The sequence below is a fragment of the Astyanax mexicanus genome, chromosome 1, assembly GCF_023375975.1.
Source record: "Astyanax mexicanus isolate ESR-SI-001 chromosome 1, AstMex3_surface, whole genome shotgun sequence".
NCBI lineage: Eukaryota > Metazoa > Chordata > Actinopteri > Characiformes > Acestrorhamphidae > Astyanax > Astyanax mexicanus.
Genome location: NC_064408.1, coordinates 35,611,485 through 35,630,180, shown reverse-complemented (window position 1 = coordinate 35,630,180; position 18,696 = coordinate 35,611,485). Strand labels below are relative to the sequence as shown.

General features: G+C 37.0%; 1 protein-coding gene across 1 annotated transcript in view; it reads left to right on the top strand.

Annotated features, from left to right (window-relative positions):
- Positions 1 to 18,696, top strand: part of arhgef9a (Cdc42 guanine nucleotide exchange factor (GEF) 9a) — a 62,854-nt gene that overhangs the window by 9,639 nt on the left and 34,519 nt on the right. The window lies entirely within an intron of this gene.

The following is an 18,696-nucleotide window of genomic DNA, read 5'->3' as shown; positions in this document are numbered from 1 at the left end:
AGTACGGAGAAGCAAAGGGATGCTTCATGATCTAAAGCATAGTGCATCATCTGCTAAACATGGTGGTTGCAGTGTCACACAGCATGAGCATGTATGGCTGCCAGTTGAACTGAGCCAATGATGTTTACTGCTGCTGATAAAAGAAGCAGGTTGAATTCTCAACTGTATAAATACTGTAAAGTTCTTATCTTGTTCAGGTAAATGCTGTTAAACTGTTATGATTTTGTCAAAGCAACTCAAGAATTTCCTTAGGACAAATAGAAATGGAATAGTCTTTAATTTTATTAAATCTGTCAGCTAACCTTAATCCAGTTGAGCTTATTTTTTTATTTACTGAATAAAAACTGATGACAGGAAGAACCACAAACAATCAGTAACTGAAGACAACCACCTCAAAAGAGGAAAACCTTTATTTGATACCCATTAGATTCTTGATGTCTTGGTGGATTCATATGCCAGTATTATTTATTTTATATTATGGTATTAAATATATAATTTTGTTTATTTGTCCAACTACCATTGAGTTATGAAAACGAAGCGATTGTGTAAAATATGGCTATAATTCCTAAATGGATAATGCAATATTTTAGTAAAAACGCTAAACTAAGCTTGAAATTGTACATTTTAACAACAGTTTGACTACTTACATACAACGCGTCACTGTCCAAATAATTGTGCACATTGTGCAAGGACCTTAACCCTCACTCACTGTGCTCACTGTATGTCGCTATGTGTGTGCACAATTAATGAGTATGCGTGTATTCACTGCATTGATATGTTCTATCTGTGCTTCCAGATTTTGAGGTACTTTTGCCAGTCCTTTACCGTGGTCATCTTCAGTTGCTGCTTGTTTGTGGTTCCTTCTGTCTGCAGTTTTTATTCAGTAAATACAAAAATATGCTTAACTGGATTAACTCTTTTAGACCTGAATTATGTTCCAGTGATGGAAAATATAAGAAAGCTATTTTCTCTCTGTTATGCACACAAAAGAAAAATCTAATGTCCTACAATTAACTAAACTAACTAAAAAATATAATTGTTTTTAATATTCATTGCATGGGAAGCCTGTGGATAACATTTGTTCATTTGATATTGACCTATTTATTTCAAATATTTCAAATACTATTACTTTGTCTCAATTGCTTTAGTGCTGCCATGCCATAATAGCTGAGTTGAGTGTTTTTTCAGTGCATTGGGTGGGGCTAAGCTACTGTTTTTTAATTGTATTTTAAACTTTTTTATTGGCCGGTTCATGGTCTATTCAATGAAAAATATGTCTCAATTAATGTTACGTGCAACAAAACATTTCGAATAAAATTTGCTGGCTGACTTGATAAAATAAAAAATGGTGAATATGGTTGTCTTGTATTAGTACTTGTATTGTTACACCTTCTCATTAATTGTCTCTTTTTGATTTTGGAGCATTACTGTGAGGATCTGATTGCATTCACGAGTGTTAGTCAGGTCAATTCCCCAACACATCCCAAAATTACTAGAGGGAGCACCATCATTATTCAAGGGAACACAGTTCCACTGCTGGGGAGATTTATACCTGGAGAGATTTGTAGCCTGTGCCTTGCATTAGGTATGGTGCCAATAGGTTCATTTTTATCTGCTCCTTGGCTCTCCCACTCTGTTTTGCAAGTGCAGTGGTAGGGTGTCCCGATTCTTGCTAGACTGGAATTGTAGGGGGGGGAGTGTTAGGGCTACATGAACCTTTAAACTGAGATTTTTCAGAGGCACACTTAAAACAAAAAGCTATGAGAATGACTGGCAAGATTGGCAGCATAAGCTACAAAAGTATTTTTGTAGCTTGTTAAAAATGACTATAACCACTATATTACCTTAGTTTGATGTGTTGTTTCAATGTTTTTGGCCATTTTCCTAATAACAAAGCGCTAGTAGTTCATCTCAGTAGCTAGCTAGCTTGCTAACTTTATTGTTCCACCTTAAATGTTACAACATATGGCAGAAATGGCAGAATTTAAGGTGAAATGGAAAATAAAATAAAATAAAAGCTCATTTTAGCACACCATTACAAAGGAATTAAGGAAGGGACAGTAATAATGAACAGCTGCACAACTTGCCCCCTTTCTAAAGACATACGATGCTCTAAAGTTCACGTGTTAACCAACAGCAGCTAGGTTTCTAAGCTTTAGCCCTCAACTGCTATAGCTAGCTATTTCTGTTTTGGGTTCTTGAAGGGTTGCCCCAATTCTTAGGGGGATGATTTCACCCCTTCCCCTGGTAACTGTTCTGAAAAGAAGGGGAAGGGGTACAAAAGAGAAATGGAATTGGGCCTTATTCTACCTTATTCTACATGAAGTAAATGTAATCTGTATGTGAGTCTTTACTGTATACGTATATATATATATATATATATATATATATACATATATATATATATATATATATATATGTATATATATATATATATATACCCACATGAAAGCCTCAAGCGTGAATTATACTGCAGTACACACTGTGTTGTGTTGAGGCGATGTGTGTCGTGTACGGAGGTGTGTTTCAGCAGTGTATGTTGTGTGTATGGGGGTGTGTTTTGCATGGTTGGAAACGGTGGGGTGCTCATACAGTAGCATTAGTGCTAGCTGGGGTGTGTTCACATGGAGCTGCATGTGGGGCTAAAAATACACCAGCTTCTGTGTGAGGCGCCAAGTAGAAAAACCAAGAGAGCTACCGTATTTAGAAACCTCTACACAAATGCACACACACACAAACACACGCACACACGCACACACACACACACACACATGCTAACTTCATATGAGCAGTGTCTTCTAGCAGCATGTCTGGCATGTGCAAGAATATTTTTGAGAGTATTTTTGTTTTTTTAAATAAAAACTGTGGATCTGCCATGCTGTGCTTGGCTTCCGTGTTTCAGACTCAGGCTGGAACAATAATCGGAGGATCTTTATCTAAAGCTGAAAGCGAATCTGCTAATTCCCACCGCTAACGCTTAAGCTTGCTGAAATGTCCTGTTCAAAAGGCTCGCAGCACCTAACGCGTTTCGCTAGCTCACACATTGTGGTATTTTTTTTTTTTATCCCCTCACGTTTTTCCATTTAGCAACTTTTACAAGGTAGACGTGTCGATATTAGCCAGCTCCTTCAGGAATATGTGATCTTGCGATCGCGAGAATTCACGCTCATTCAATCATTCCTCACAGTATCTGCCAGGGCTCGCAATTCTGCACAGTCATCGCATTAATTCTGCACTAAACATGTAAATCTGTGAAGTGCTTTCACAGCTGAGCATGCTTCACGACGGGAAGTAGCAAGCTGCGTCCAAAACATTGTACTATAATGCTCATCATATCGATGTGTGCTCTTTAATTGGTGGTGCACTATTTTTAAACTAATTAGTAGCAGTGTGCCATATCGTATTGTATGCAATAATAACGGCAATTTTTTAAATATTGATATCGCCAAAATACCATTAAATATTGTGATATTATATAGAGACATCTAGTATCTTTATAATTTTTTTTTTTTTCCATTCTCTCCCCAATTTACACGGCCCATTACCCAACCCATTTATTAGGACTCCCCTTATCACTGGTGATGCCCACAACACCAGGAGGGTGAAGACTAGCACATGCCTCCTCCGATACATGTGAAGTCAGCTACCGCTTCTTTTCTAACTGCTACTGATGCAGCATTACCGAGTAACATCAGAGCACACTCGGAGGAAAGCGCAGCGACTCGGTTCTGATACATCAGCTCACAAACGCCCTGTGCTGAGCGACATCACCCTTTGGAGTGCTGAGGGGAGAGAGCGCCATCTACCCACCCAGAGAGAGCTAAGCCACTTGTGCTCTCTCAGGGCACCAGCAGTCAATGGCAAGCTACATGAATAGGAACCGGCGATCTCCTGATCACAGTGGCAGGGCTTAGCCTACTGGAGCACTCAGAGCCCTGAGACAGATCATATCTGACCAGTATCATTTATTTTACTTAAATTCTGGATTTCAATCCTGGTGAAAACCTCAGTTAGGGGTGTGTCATATCATATCATATGCAAAAATATCGCCAAATAAAATATCATATGTATTGTGTTGCAGTAGTGTATTCTTAAAATTATTCATTTTTATTTTTTTATCGTTATTGCAAAAATACACTAAAATATTCTGCTATTATTTTAGAGACATATTGCCCATTGTTAATATGACAGTGTGGTTTTGGAAACAAATAATAACTATAGCTATGAACAAATGTTATCTCTGCTGCTGCTCCTAAGCTGTTTCACACTGAACGTGGTATGTGCAGTGGTTGCCGCTCATATCCGCACACAACTATTATTGACAGATTGACAGACAACTATTCTTTGGACAGATGATGTTGTTGATGGGCTGTTGTTGGCTAAGACTATGCTGAATTATGGAGGAGAGGGTGGGCCACAGATGAAAACTAAGGGTACCTGATATGGACCAAAAAAGAGAAATGTGCGATAACTAGGCTTGGCTAAACTCTTTTTTTTCCAACAAGTAGTTTGGTTTTTATGTTCACTGTGACTTCACTCTGCCTCACATTACCTCGCTCTATCTTATCTGAATAGACCACAAGTGTTATAATTTTAACACTAGCTAAATCTACTGCTAAACCTTCAGCTGGTTTGTCCTGTTGTGAACTGTGACCTGACGTCTCTTTCCTCCTCATCTAGAGAGTAAAAGAATGCCACACAGAACAGCTTAATTTTTTAACGAAAACTATATTGTTTAGTGCTTAATTTAAAATATAGTACAATTAGTATTCTAGTTTAGGCCCAGCGTTTGGCTTGTCTTATTGCAGTAAGGTTAAAGTGGAATTTTGTCTAAATTCTGAAGACATATTTTATTATTGTTTCACTTTATATTTAAAATAATGTCATTTCCATCACTGAAATGATATCATTCATTTTCTCTCTCTCTTTCTCTCTTGTCTTTTCCCTCTATCCACGTGTTCGCTTGTTCTCTCTCATAGACTCCTGCTGTACAGCGGTTACATAATCCTTCTCTCTGGTCAGGAGTAGGAGTGTATATGTGTGTATGTGTGTGTCTGTGTGTATTCTAATCCTGTGTATTGCCACTTCATACACATCCCTTGGAATGAAGAAACACACACCACTGAAGCAGATCTTTGCTGTGTGTATGACTAACGCTCTTTCCTGCTGACTCCACAGATGGGGAGCGCCTTAAAGGCTTTTCTGAGAGGAAGTGCTGGTCTGAGATCTTCTGTGTGACTGGATTTCACTGTGATCACATGTCAGCCTGCTTTTATTAATGCAACCGTTTGTGTGCTTTGAATGGCTTCTATGGAAGCCTCTTTTGGCTCTTTAAAGAACAATGGTCATTTTTCACAATTATCTTCCTAGGAATTTTCTTAAAGTTGTCCTTAAAAAAAGATTCTAAAACATTGTGTTTTTAACCCTCGTAACTGTTCACAGTTAGGCCTTTATAATGATGGACCCCACTGTCCTTTTAAAGTAAACAAACAAATCCCAAATAATAAAATATTGGTGAATGTCAGAGGGCACAAGGCACATTTTGATGCTTATTGTAACCTTACACCTGAAAAAACGAACTGAGAAAAATCCTAGACAACAGGCATCAGTCAAATGTTCATTGCTATCTTGGCAACACAGTCACATTCTGTTTTAAAACAAACAGTACATTTTCTGTGTGATTGTGATTTCTGCAGTAAAAAAACCCCAAAACAAATAGTGTCAAATCTTTTAGAATTTTGATATTCACTCTGCAATGAAGTGCTGGCATTCCTAGTAAACATTTGTGCACTGATGTATAGCTGCAGTAAACCCTGCTGTATACTGGAATATAGCTACAGTAAACACTGCTATATAATACAAACTGTTGTATACTGATCTATAGCTGCAGTGCACACTGATGTATAATACACACTGCTGTATACTGATCTATAGCTGCAGTGCACGCTGCTGTATAATACACACTGCTGTATAACGATATATAGAGCTGCAGTGCACGCTGCTGTATAATACACACTGCTGTATACTGATCTATAGCTGCAGTGCACACTGCTGTATAATACACACTGCTGTATACTGATCTATAGCTGCAGTGCACACTGCTGTATAATACACACTGCTGTATACTGATCTATAGCTGCAGTGCACGCTGCTGTATAATACACACTGCTGTATACTGATCTATAGCTGCAGTGCACACTGCTGTATAATACACACTGCTGTATACCAATATATAGAGCTGCACTGCACACTGCTGTATACTGATCTATAGCTGCAGTGCACGCTGCTGTATAATACACACTGCTCTATACTGATCTATAGCTGCAGTGCACACTGCTGTATAATACAGACTGCTGTATACTGATCTATAGCTGCCGTGCACACTGCTGTATAATACACACTGCTCTATACTGATCTATAGCTGCAGTGCACACTGCTGTATAATACACACTGCTGTATACCGATATATAGAGCTGCACTGCACACTGCTGTATACTGATCTATATCTGCAGTGCACACTGCTGTATAATACACACTGCTGTATAACGATATATAGAGCTGCACTGCACACTGCTGTATAATACACACTGCTGTATACTGATCTATAGCTGCCGTGCACACTGCTGTATAATACACACTGCTGTATACTGATCTATAGAGCTGCACTGCACACTGCTGTATACTGATCTATAGCTGCAATGTACACTGCTGTATAATGCACACTGCTGTATACTAATATATAGCTGCAGTGCACACTGCTGTATAATATACATGGCTGTATACTGATCTATAGCTGCAGTGCACACTGCTGTATGATATACACTGCTGTATACTAATATACAGCTGCAGTGCACACTGCTGTATACTGATGTATAACTGAGTGAACACAGCTATATACTGATCTGTAGCTGATCTGTAATTGAGTTATAGCAATACTAATCTATAGCTGCAATCTATAAGCACTGCTGTATAGAGATACATATCTACAGTAATCACAGCTCAGTATAGAGATATGCAGCTACTGTGCATATATAATGATTTACAGCTGCAGTAAATATTGCTCTATTATAAACACTGCTGTATAATGATATGATGATATACAGTAGCAGAAAGCACTGCTCTATAATGAGATACAGCTGCAGTAAATGTAAAGCGCTGCTGTATAATGATATAATAATATACAGTTGTAGAAGGCACTGCTTCATAGCGAGATACAGCTGCAGTAAATAATGCTGTATAATGACATATACCTGTGAGAAGTTATAGCATATAAATGACTAAAAGCAGCATTAAAAGTTTTCCCAAATTGCAGCATCAAAATGACCTGAATGTGCTGACACCTGCAGATAGTCCAGTAACGCATATTTTACCTTCTGCTGCTGCTGCTGCTCTCTCTTCAGTAAGAAACAGAGCCTCGTGGATATTCCTGTATATTTAAAAAAAATTGCCAGCCTGATTTTTACGTTTTTTCTGTAACTCGGTTTTTCTGTTTGCTGCTGACTTAGTTATGAAGTATTGTTTTAAATAACTGAAATTTAAAGATGTTTGATGTTAAGTAAAGTACTCTTTCCTTTAAACTTTAGTTTTAGTCTATTTTTTGACTGTATCAAAAATGATATTGGCTGTTTTTTTTGTATTCTTTGTAGTATATTAGTATTGGTCAGCCCCTGTTAGCAGAGTTTGTTGCTACATGACTTTAGTGCCTACCAACTTGTGTATGTGACACACACACACACACACACACACACTCACAGAGACAGAGAATAAATAGCTGTGTCCTGAGCGCGGTGTGTTCATGCGGGAGTAGATGCATAAAGCAGGGAGGAGTGGAGCGATGGCTGCAGGGTGAAGGAGTGGAGGATGAGTTTAGCTTTAGACGGAGAGCCGGGGCAGCGGTCACAAACTGCAGAGACTCGCACGCCAGGGTACAGCCCTACAACAAGAGAATAATGACCCCCGCTGAAATGATTTACAGTATGTGACGTTGTTTTGATTCCTGTCAGGATAATCTCGGACCGTCCCGGGGCCGCTGTAGCCCAAATGATTAGGTCTTCATTAGCAGTTATAACTTGAGCATATGTGTAGAGCAGTGTATATGATTTTCTGAAGCTTGTGATAGACGTTAATGTATATTTGATCTTTCTGTTGAAGTGAAACAGTACCTCATAAAAGAGTTTGGCTACTAGATAAACGAGACTGTGACTGATTGATTCAGTGATCAGTTCCTAATTATGTAGACAGTTAGTTATTATATTATATTATGTCTTCAGTTCTACCATTGAATGACTAACTAATTGTATCTACCCAGATGCCACTGATTGCTTATTAGTTTTCTATTTTTTAATCACTTTTTTGTTGAGTTTTACATTATTTGTAAAAATACAAACATATACAGAGTCTGTAGGAACAGTATAATCTGTCCATTAAGAGTTTGTGTCTTAATGTAATAAGCTTAAGAACAGCTTTTCTTCAGTGCCAGATCCAAACACAGAAGGGCAAAACATAGGATGTCCAAATGTAGAGATGAACATTTTTATGGAACATATGTTGGCCTTTTCAAGATAAAACTGTGCAGGGGAACAAATTCTGACGCAACCTATAGGTAAGCTTTTCCATAGGTAACCATTTGGCGCAAAGCTTCAACCACATCTTTTTGGAAGGAATATCTTAATAATTACAGAATACCTTTTCTATTGGAATAAAATTAAATATGTAAAATATTAATGGTATCCTTTTCCAGTTAGAGGGCCAAAGTATTTAAGAGATACAGGCCAAATGAATTTCCCTTGTAATTCTGTAATTTTACACATAACAAAAACATGTAGAACTGTACCCACTTTAGCAGAACATTTGAAACACATGTTTAAAGTATAGGGGGACTATCCTGTGAAGACGAACTAGGGTAAGATACATCCTATAAAAAAGTATAAAAAATTGTTCATGGACATTAATAGAAGTACATTAAGGAAATATCCAGTTACAAATATCTGTCTAGACTTCATTATCAATCCTAGATTCTTTCCCCAAGTTAGTTTCAGAGTATCAAAATATGAAGCGTCCATGTTGGATAGAGTAGTGTAATGGTTTGAGATTCTATTTTCAGAGCTTTTCAAGGTGAGGTGTTTCTCCAACTTGTTAAGTTGAAAATCTAAACTTGCTGGTTTTCTGGCAGGTTCTGGGTAAAGTGTCTGATTCGAAAAAAATTAAGCTCAGTATTAGGGAGTCCAAAAATGCTTGTTCAATGTTCAAATAAGTTTAAAATCATCTATTCTCCATAATTTCCATTTACTAAGCGCAATGTCCCTAAGCTCAAAGGGTAGATCTGAAATCAAGGTTTGGTGACCATAAAGAGATACAATTAGATTTCCCAGTGTCTTCCCAAGAAAGCAACGTGTTGTACTCTTCAACGGAAGAGTTCTTCAATCAGAAAAAGGAGGTAATTTATCAAAATTATAAATAAATGATATGAAAGTTGTGGATCTTATATGGCACACAGTTTTCTTTTCTTTTTTAACCCTTTTCTTGCCATTAAAACTAAATAAAGTACAGTGAAACTGCATAGTCTAAATCTGCTGAAAACTAACCACAACTACAGACTTATATTTAAAAATTCCTAAGAATCATAACTTGAACTTGTATCAAAGCCTTTAAGGACCAGAGGGTTTTCCACAAGAGCGTCCCTAACCCACCCTTCAGTAAAAGTGTTCTTGCTGCAGTGCAATAATGACTGCAGTAAAAGTGAAAGTTTGGAATGTCCCGGTCCAGTTTAATTTTCTTCACAAGACCAGAGTACCTAAATGCTGAATATCAGTAAATACTTATCTGATGCTAATGATTTCATAGGTAATATACCTCCATAATTTAGGTAAGATATGATAATACTCTAATATTAAAAAAAATACTAATAGTAAAATAACTATATATGTATATATGACATTCTGGACTGATAGTGTTGTGTGTACCTTTTATAAAACAAACATTTGTTGTGTGTTTCATATCTTATAATACATTTTGACTGACCTCACTGATCATTCAGCTTCAGTGCCTTTAAACCACTGCAGTGGAATGTGTGTGTAGTGCTACACACTCCCAATATCTGCTGTTTGTGGGATGCTTTTGTGTAATAACTATTTTATAATGCAGTTTAAACTCAGAAAGTATGAAGTGCTGTTGCCAGCAAAACACAGCACTTCTGCAGCTTGCTTCAAGTCTCTTCAGACATTTCAGAGTAATCTGATCTAGGGCTCTAGATTGTTTAGTAGCTCTGTGCTTTTTATCTCACTTCTTGTGTGTTTAGATATTCAGGAATTGTCTGATCTTGGGTTCAAGACACTTCGGTAGCCCTATGCTGGTGAATTTGCTTCTTGTGTGTTCAGACTAATGGGATTGTCTGATCTAGGTTTTTTTTTTTACCCTTTCAGACCCGAAATATGTTCCTCTGAGAAATTGAAGAATACTGTTTTCTGCCTGCAATTCTCACAAAAGAAGATTCTAATAGGCTAAAGAAAAAAAAAAATGAAATCTAATTAACTAAAACATTTAATTGTTTTTTTTAATGACCATTGCATTGGATACCTGTGTTTAACATTTTTATTTTAGATTTGATATTGACCTTTTTTCTTCACAAGTCATCCATAAACAGTAACATTAACATGATAAAAGTGTTTAAGATCACATAGAATCAGTAAAAATAGCTCTTACTTTGCTTTGTTGGCTCTAGTGATGCCATGCCCTAAATGTCTGAGTGGCTGTTTTTTCCTGATGCAGTGGGCGAGGCTAAGCTACTGTACATTTTTCATTGGCTTGTTTAATGTTGTATACCGATGGACAGTAGGCTTTAATTTGCATAAATTTCAACAAAAAATAAAAAGACAACACATGCTGTCCATTGTAATGGACGCAGGGTCTGAAAGGGTTAATTTTCAGTAATATGTTGTGAGCTAGTCTTTTCAGACATTACAGAGAAGTCTAATTTGGAGGACATTCTGTAACTCTGTGGTTGTGAGCTTGCATCTAGCGTTTTCATGCATGTAGGATTATGTCATCTAGGGTTTTTTTAATGTTTAGTAGCCTCATTGTTTGAGCTTGATTCCTGCTTGATGAACCTTAACCAGTGTGATGGAAAAGCTCAAGTTTGGAGAAAGAAAGTCTTTGCTTATGATCCCAAACATACCAGCTTATCTGTGAAACACATTGGAGCTTGCTTTATTTTAAGTTTATCTGTTCCAATACTTTTGCTCACAAGAAAAATGGGTGGTTTCGGACAGAAAGTGCTATCTTCTGAACTTTGCATTAGTTTCTGATGTAAATACCTGAAAAATAAAAGCTAAAATGTTTGTCTCATATTCATATTTTAATGACAAACCTAAATATTTTTAGTCTACAGCAGAAATTAAATGATTAACCTCACTGTTCTAATACTTTTGGAAGAGACTGTATATCTGATGTAAGACTTTATACTAAACGTTTTAGTAGCTCTGTAGTTGTGAGCTTGCTTCTGTTCCTTTTCGGCGATTCCAGAGCTGTGAGTTTTCTTCTATTCCTGCCGTTCCAGAATTTAGTTTTGAACTTTTAAAGTTCTGACTGTATGTTAGGTTCCACATTATTTGGGACTGTCTTTCGAGCTCTAGATTGTTGGATCCAGACCGTTGAGACATTTTCATTTGGGTTTTAGAATGTTCAGTTACTCCTAAAGTTGTCAGATCGTTGACATTAATGAATTATTCTTTGGGTTCTCCACTTTATTATCTCTAAACTTGCATAAAGATTATATTTATTACAAAAAAATGAAATATTTCTTGGATATTAAATAAAATGTACTAGAAATGTTCAATATACTGTTAATCTGTGTGTATATTTATAAATATGCTCTTTTCATTATTAAGGATTAAAAGCTTTGCCATGCTGTAGATGCTTGTCATCTCTGTTACATTTTGGATGGTTTTCAGAGAAGATTTAGCATTGGTTAATTAGCATCAAATGAAATTCAACAGAAATAAGCGTAAAGAGGATGTTTAACTACGCACATATTTACATATATATATGATTCCCATCTGCTGTTTCCTTCTTTCTCTTTCTACCCTCTTTCTCTCTCTCCCTCTGTCTGTTTGTCTTCATTTTTTGTGTGTGTGTGTCTGTGTGTGTATGAGAGATGATGGTACCTGTTTAGGCAGACTCACAGCTGTGTCTCTATAGAGTTCTTTCTGACGGAGTTACATAATCGTACTGTTTACCCCAGAGAGAGAGGCGCGATTTTACCGCTTTAGCTCCGGAGGAACACACACACACACACACACACACACACACACACACACACACACACACACACACACACACACACACACACACACACACTGATACCCTTTAAACTGCAGGTTCACAGGCTTTTTCTTAGACGTCTCCGTTGTAAACAGTGAGCATGAACAGGTGCACTTCTTTCACGCTTCTTTAGTGAACATGGTGAGTTTTAATCGCGTCTTTAGAGACACTGCAGGAATTCTGTGGAGCAAAAGAAGCTAACTCTGTGATTAGTGGTTATTCCACCATCACTAATTGTGTTCTGATCAGGAATCAAGCTCTTATTTCCCTAGGAAAGTATGGACGGAATTTTGTGGGTTGAAGCTACATCTACTGCACTGCTACGTTTACAGATATATCTTTACCTTGTATAATACGTTTTTTATAGCCTTATATATTTTCTATTCTTCTGTGTTTTAATTTATGTTTAAATATGTTTCTTATTGTATTGTGTTGTTGCTGCTGGATGCCTACATTTCTTTCGGGATAAATAAAGTATCTATCTATCTATCTATCTATCTATCTATCTATCTATCTATCTATCTATCTATCTATCTATCTATCTATCTATCTATCTATCTATCTATCTAGTGGATTCAATATATAAGAATGATGGCTGTCGATCGCTAAAATAACTGTATTAATCGACCAATTTTCTGTGATTAAATAGGTGTTTTCTTCTTATCACTGACACTTTGTCATAAGCATTTGTCATTTTAAATATATGTGTTAGCTTTTAGATTTATTCCATAGTATAACCTTAATAAAACTGTAATCTACCTTCTGAATTCAGCTGCAGCATCTTTACATCAGTAAATACAGCTAAATACCTACTAATAATACATGACCAGGCTCTGTAAAAAGAGTAAATTAGAGGAGGAAGTTAAGGACAAACTTGATAAAATTATTATTTTGCAATCCAGATGAATTGCGTGTGTGTTAATGTTGACACAACTAATTATTATACTAGCAATCCTGTGGAATCTAGCAGTTAGGTGAAATATCAAAGCAAATGCATAGCAACATCCTAGCAGCCACCTGAGATACCATAGCAACTGCATAGCAATAATAAAGATAGAGTTACTAGCTAGTAACTAGCTATCAGCACCCTATGAACCATATATTAACAAGGCAGCACCATCCCAAGAAATATGTGAAATTCAACTTGCAGCTGATGAGGTGGTATGTTTTGGATTGGGGTCCATTTTGCTTTTGTCATCATTCTGAAACAGGTTAATCCTAATCCTACTTAATGATGCCTGAAGGACAGACAAGACCTTTTCCCAGAATTCTTCAGGCATCTTTAGGTAGGTAGGTTTTTGCTAATGTATGTTTCCTTTTGTTTGGTGGTTTGCATCTTTTCTTTGTAGCTTTTGTATTTTTTGTTTATGAAGTCTTCTGTGCATAGTAGTCTGTCACAAATACACACCTGATTTCTGAAGGCTGTTTCTGATCTTTTGGACAGACAATTGAGAATCCTTTTTTTCCAATAGTGTAGATTCATCTGCCATGATCTTCATTGGCATACCAGTCCATTTGCAATTACTTAGATCACTTATTGTTTTTTCCACACAGTTTCCTGAGTAATCTTAAGGTTTGAGGTATACCTCTTTTTGTTTTATTCTTGGTTTTTAGCCTCTTAAGAGTTTCTTTAGAATTTAATTGTCTCAGCTGTTGTGTTCGTGCTGAATAATGACTACTACAAATTCTGTGTGTTTCTATACCTGCATTAATGAAGTAATGGAAAACATGAGAGTAAACATCAGTGAAGCCAAATGTCTCATATATTATGGTGCCCTGATATGAGGGGGGCTGTGTTAAATTTCAATATTTTGTCATGTCTATGTGGTAAAACACATTGACCTGTAAGTACCTGTAAAAAAGAGGAATATCTACTTTAGCTGTTTAGCTGTTGGTTTGATCTTAAATTTTATACTGAGGTGTAGTGGGGCATATCAAAATGTGTCTGTGTTCCAAACAATGCAGAGAACACTTTAGTAATAAAATTGTTTTTAATTCATAAAGAGACTAAAACTTTTTGATACTACATAGAATTATTCTTAAAAGGTTTTCTCTCTGGGTGAAGAACCCTCTAACCAGGGAAAACATTTAGCTATCTAGATGATTATTTGACCTTACTGAAAAAGCCTAGCAGACCACATTTTGAAAGAGTGTACAAACAAAATTTTCTGGAGGAATGCATTTCAGACCTAAATACAGACAGCCAGATACTATAATAATTTATATATTTCTAAAAAGTGATCAGACAAGGTGCCTGCTGATGACTTGTTTATTTTTGTCTCATGCACAGGCTGCAGTTCAAACGTCTATTTTTGTCTCTATTAAATCAAACGTTTCAGTTGTGACTGAAGAGAGAGGCACATAAACACAGCAAAAGTAAGACCCTGTTTGAGATTATTTTGGAATAAAGTGTTATGAGAACAAAGACTACTGATTCCTATCAGTGCTGTTAATAGGGAGTCCAATTTGACATGTCTCCAAATTTATTTAAACACGCCGACATTGCAGATTGGGTTGTTGAACTCTAAGATGTTTTGTAGCTCTTGAATTCTTGATTTTTAGCACTTGGTTCTAGTGTTCAGGGTCTCTGCCATTGTGATATTTAGACATTTAGAATTGTGTACAGCATTCTTATAAAACTGGTTCTTAAGTTTGTGAATTTGTTTTTACATTATTCAGGCAGCATAGATTTGCCAGTTTGACTCTAGGATGTTTGGTAGCTCAGTGTTTGTCTGTTTGGTCCCACCAACCAAAAAAAAAGCATGTTTAAAAGTCACTGAAAAGAAAACTTTTGCTCAATTGGGTTTAGGTCAGGGCTCTCGCTGGGCCAGTCAAAAATGGTCACAGAGTTGTTCTGAAGCCACTCCTTCGTTATTTTAACTGTGTGCTTACGGTACGGTGTCTTGTTGGAAGGTAAATCTTTGGTCCAGAGCACTCTGGAAGAGTTTTTTTTCCAGGATTTCTCTGTATATGGACACATTCATCTCTGCTTCAGTTGCAACCAGTCGTCCTGTCCCTGCAGCTGAACAACACTCCTATAGCACGATGCTGCCACCACCATGTTTCACTGTTGGGATTGTATTGAGCAGGTGATGAGCAGTACCTGGTTTTCTCCACACATACTGCTTAAAATTAAAGCCAAAATGTTCAATCTTTGTCTCATCAGTCCAGATAATATTATTTTTTATAGTCTTGGAGTCCTTCATTTGTTTTTTTTAGCAATCTCTATGCAGGCTTTCATATGTCTTGCACTGGAAGATGCTTCGGTCAGGCCACTTTGTCATAAAGCCCCTGGCTGCAATGCAACAAAGAGTGAAACATTTAAAGGGGTCTGAATACTTTCCGTATCCACTGTATGTTCATTATAAACTCTATATTTAGAATTTATTCCACCCTGTGCTGAATTTAAATGAGATCAGACTAAAAACAGCACAAATCTCAATGCCTATTTTTAGACTATATAAAAACCATGATGGGCTGATCAGATTTAACCCAAACAACAATGCAACAGCAAAGATTATAAACTGTTTGGACAGAACTGTCAGTGAGAGACGCTCACAGCACACAGTATAAAACACAGTGTTTGGATAAAGGACTAACTACAGATTGCTGCCTACTGTTTATCTGTATTGCAAAGACCAGTATTGTGCATCTCCCCATCTTTCTTTCTTTCTGTCTTTCTTTCTCTATCTCTCTTTCTCTCGCTTTCTTTCTCTACCTCTCTCTTTCTCTCGTTTTCTTTATTCCTCCCTCTATATTTTCCTATTGAACCTACCATGTACATTGCCTGCACACAATTTTATTACCATGTCTCTCTCTCTCTTTCTCTCTCTCTCTCTCTATCTCTCTGTTTCACACACACACTCACACTCACACACTGTTGTAGGATCTTCAATGCTGATAAGAGAAACAGTGATGAGGAAGCTGATAGACTCTTATCTCCACCGCTGTGTTATCACAAACACATTTACACCCTCTTGGCCCTCTGTGTGTGTGTGTTTCTCAATTTCAGCTGTTACTGAGAGTACAGATGCTTAGAAATTTGGATTTTTTTGCTGTACTTGTAGGCCTGCTACCATTCACTCATAAAATGGTTTAAATGAAAGGTCTAACAAATCTGACTATGAGGCATACGATAATATCTGAATCATATCCGTATCAGCAGGTTCCTGCTTTAAAAACATTGGACAGTTGTGGAGATGTGGCTGATATTTGATTGACTTCTGTTACAAGCCATGTAGATGTGTTTTAAACTTTTACACCAAGATATTAACACTACAAAAACTGTTTGTGAACCTTTTCTGAGAAACAGAGGGCATCTTACACCTGCATTTTTTTGTTTTGTTAAATCTGGTTAATTTTCACCCTTGATGCGATTTGTTTGGGCTGGCTTCGAAAATAGTACTCACACTCAATTGCAGACCCTTGAGAGGAGCTAGTTTCGGTTCAGTCCCAACAAACTGTGTAGCAGTTGGTTTCTGGTTCCCACATGTTGGGCTAATGGCATTATGCCGTTGCTCCTTGTTAAATAGCAAATTGTCCTCATTGTGCATAATCAGATTTACAAAAAAAAAAAAAGTCACAGTTTATTTTAAATATTGTAGTTCTAATTACCTAATTAGAGCTGATGATCAGGTATCTTAGCATGTGTTTGTGTTCTGGATTTAAAATATTTAAATAGTTGAGCTTAAAGAATCAAGTAATAAAATCAGCATTTCTGATATGCTGTTATATTTCAGAATCAGTAAAGAAAGTAAAGGTTCTTACAGAGGCAGTTCATGAGGAGCTGCTCTAATTTAACCAAACAATGACTAAGAAATGCTAGAGGGCTTATTGAATTTGGAGCTAAATTCCTTGCAATATTAATAAAATGTGTTTCCTCAGGCATGTACCTTCTTTTATTTTGGAAAGTAAAAGATATTTCTGTTTTTCTACTGTATACAGGTTTTGGGTAGCAGGGCATTAGCATTGCTGCTACTGAGAGCTGTTTTAAAAAAATGAATCAGCTATTTTTTGTATTAAAATGTTCAACTGTTTGTAAATTTAGTAAATCTTCATACAAACGACCAGTACTTTTGCTTGTGCAGCTGGTTTCAGATGGTCTAAGCTGGTCTTTGATGGTAAAGGTGGTTGAAAAACTTAACATAAAGGTAAAAGCATGTCCTATACTAGGCAGATAACGAGCTTTTGACCAGCAAATATTGTACTCTCTGTGGCATATAAAATTGGTCACACTGGTTGACCAGCTTAGTCATGAAATGGTTAGTTGTCCATGTTAGTCAGACACATTACAAGGTGCTCCCATGCAAGTCCAAAAAACCCAGCCTGGCCAAACTGTATCTTTTCAGCAGGAACTTGCCCAGGACGCCCTCTAGTGTTTGACTAAACTAGATGACTGGAAGATGTACTGGGGCCAACTAAAGGCTAGCAAACACTGAAAAGGACACTTAAAGCCAATTTTGCAATGTCTAGTACCAGCTGCTTGCTTTTTTACCTTCCTCTTTTTTTGGCTGTTTACAGCAGAGAGCCTGAACCCTTGCTATTTTCCCGAGTATTTTTCGGACTATAATGTGCACTTAAAATCCTTTCATTTTGTCCCAAAAATCGGCAGTGTGCCTTATAATCCGTTGCGCCTTATGTATGAATTTTACCAGTTAAAATTCATACATAAGCAGCAGCATTAGCATTAGCATTTTACCAGCAGCATTAGCATTAGCTGTAAACCACGCTAGCTCTTTCCCTGTTCAGAGTCGAGCTTTTTGGACTGTAATCTGCTTTTTTGCCATGTTAAATCAAGCTATGTGGGACAGCTGATAGCACCCTGGGTTACAGGAACACTGAGGATACCTCAGTCTAGTGCTACTGAGATGAATTTACGCCCTGTTAGCGCTGTGGTTAGCGGCTAATGCTCATGCTGCTGCACGCAGCCTAAGTGCTGGAGAAACTTCACTAAAAACTCACCCTTACACAAAATTTTGGAAATCTCAGCTTACTCTAAATAAACAGAAGTGTTTTACTCACCCAAATAAACAGTTTTCAGGAGAGAAACCAGTGTAGATTAACATCCAGCACTCGTTCGACTTTGAAAGAAGTTTTGTTTACTGCACTCCCCCAGCTTGCTCACTTCAGTGTAGGCATCCTTACTAGTGTTACTTAATCCGCTTTATAATCTGGTGCACCTTATGTATTAAAATAGACCAGGAAATAAGCAGCAATTATTGTTCAGCACCTCCAAAAACTCCTTAAAGACACTGAGAAAACAATTCCAGGTGACTCTCCCTCATTATGCTGCTGAAGAATCTTAAGCATAAAACATATTCAGGTTTGTTTTATGCTTTTTGTTTACAAAATGATTCCACATGTTCTTGTATAGCTTTA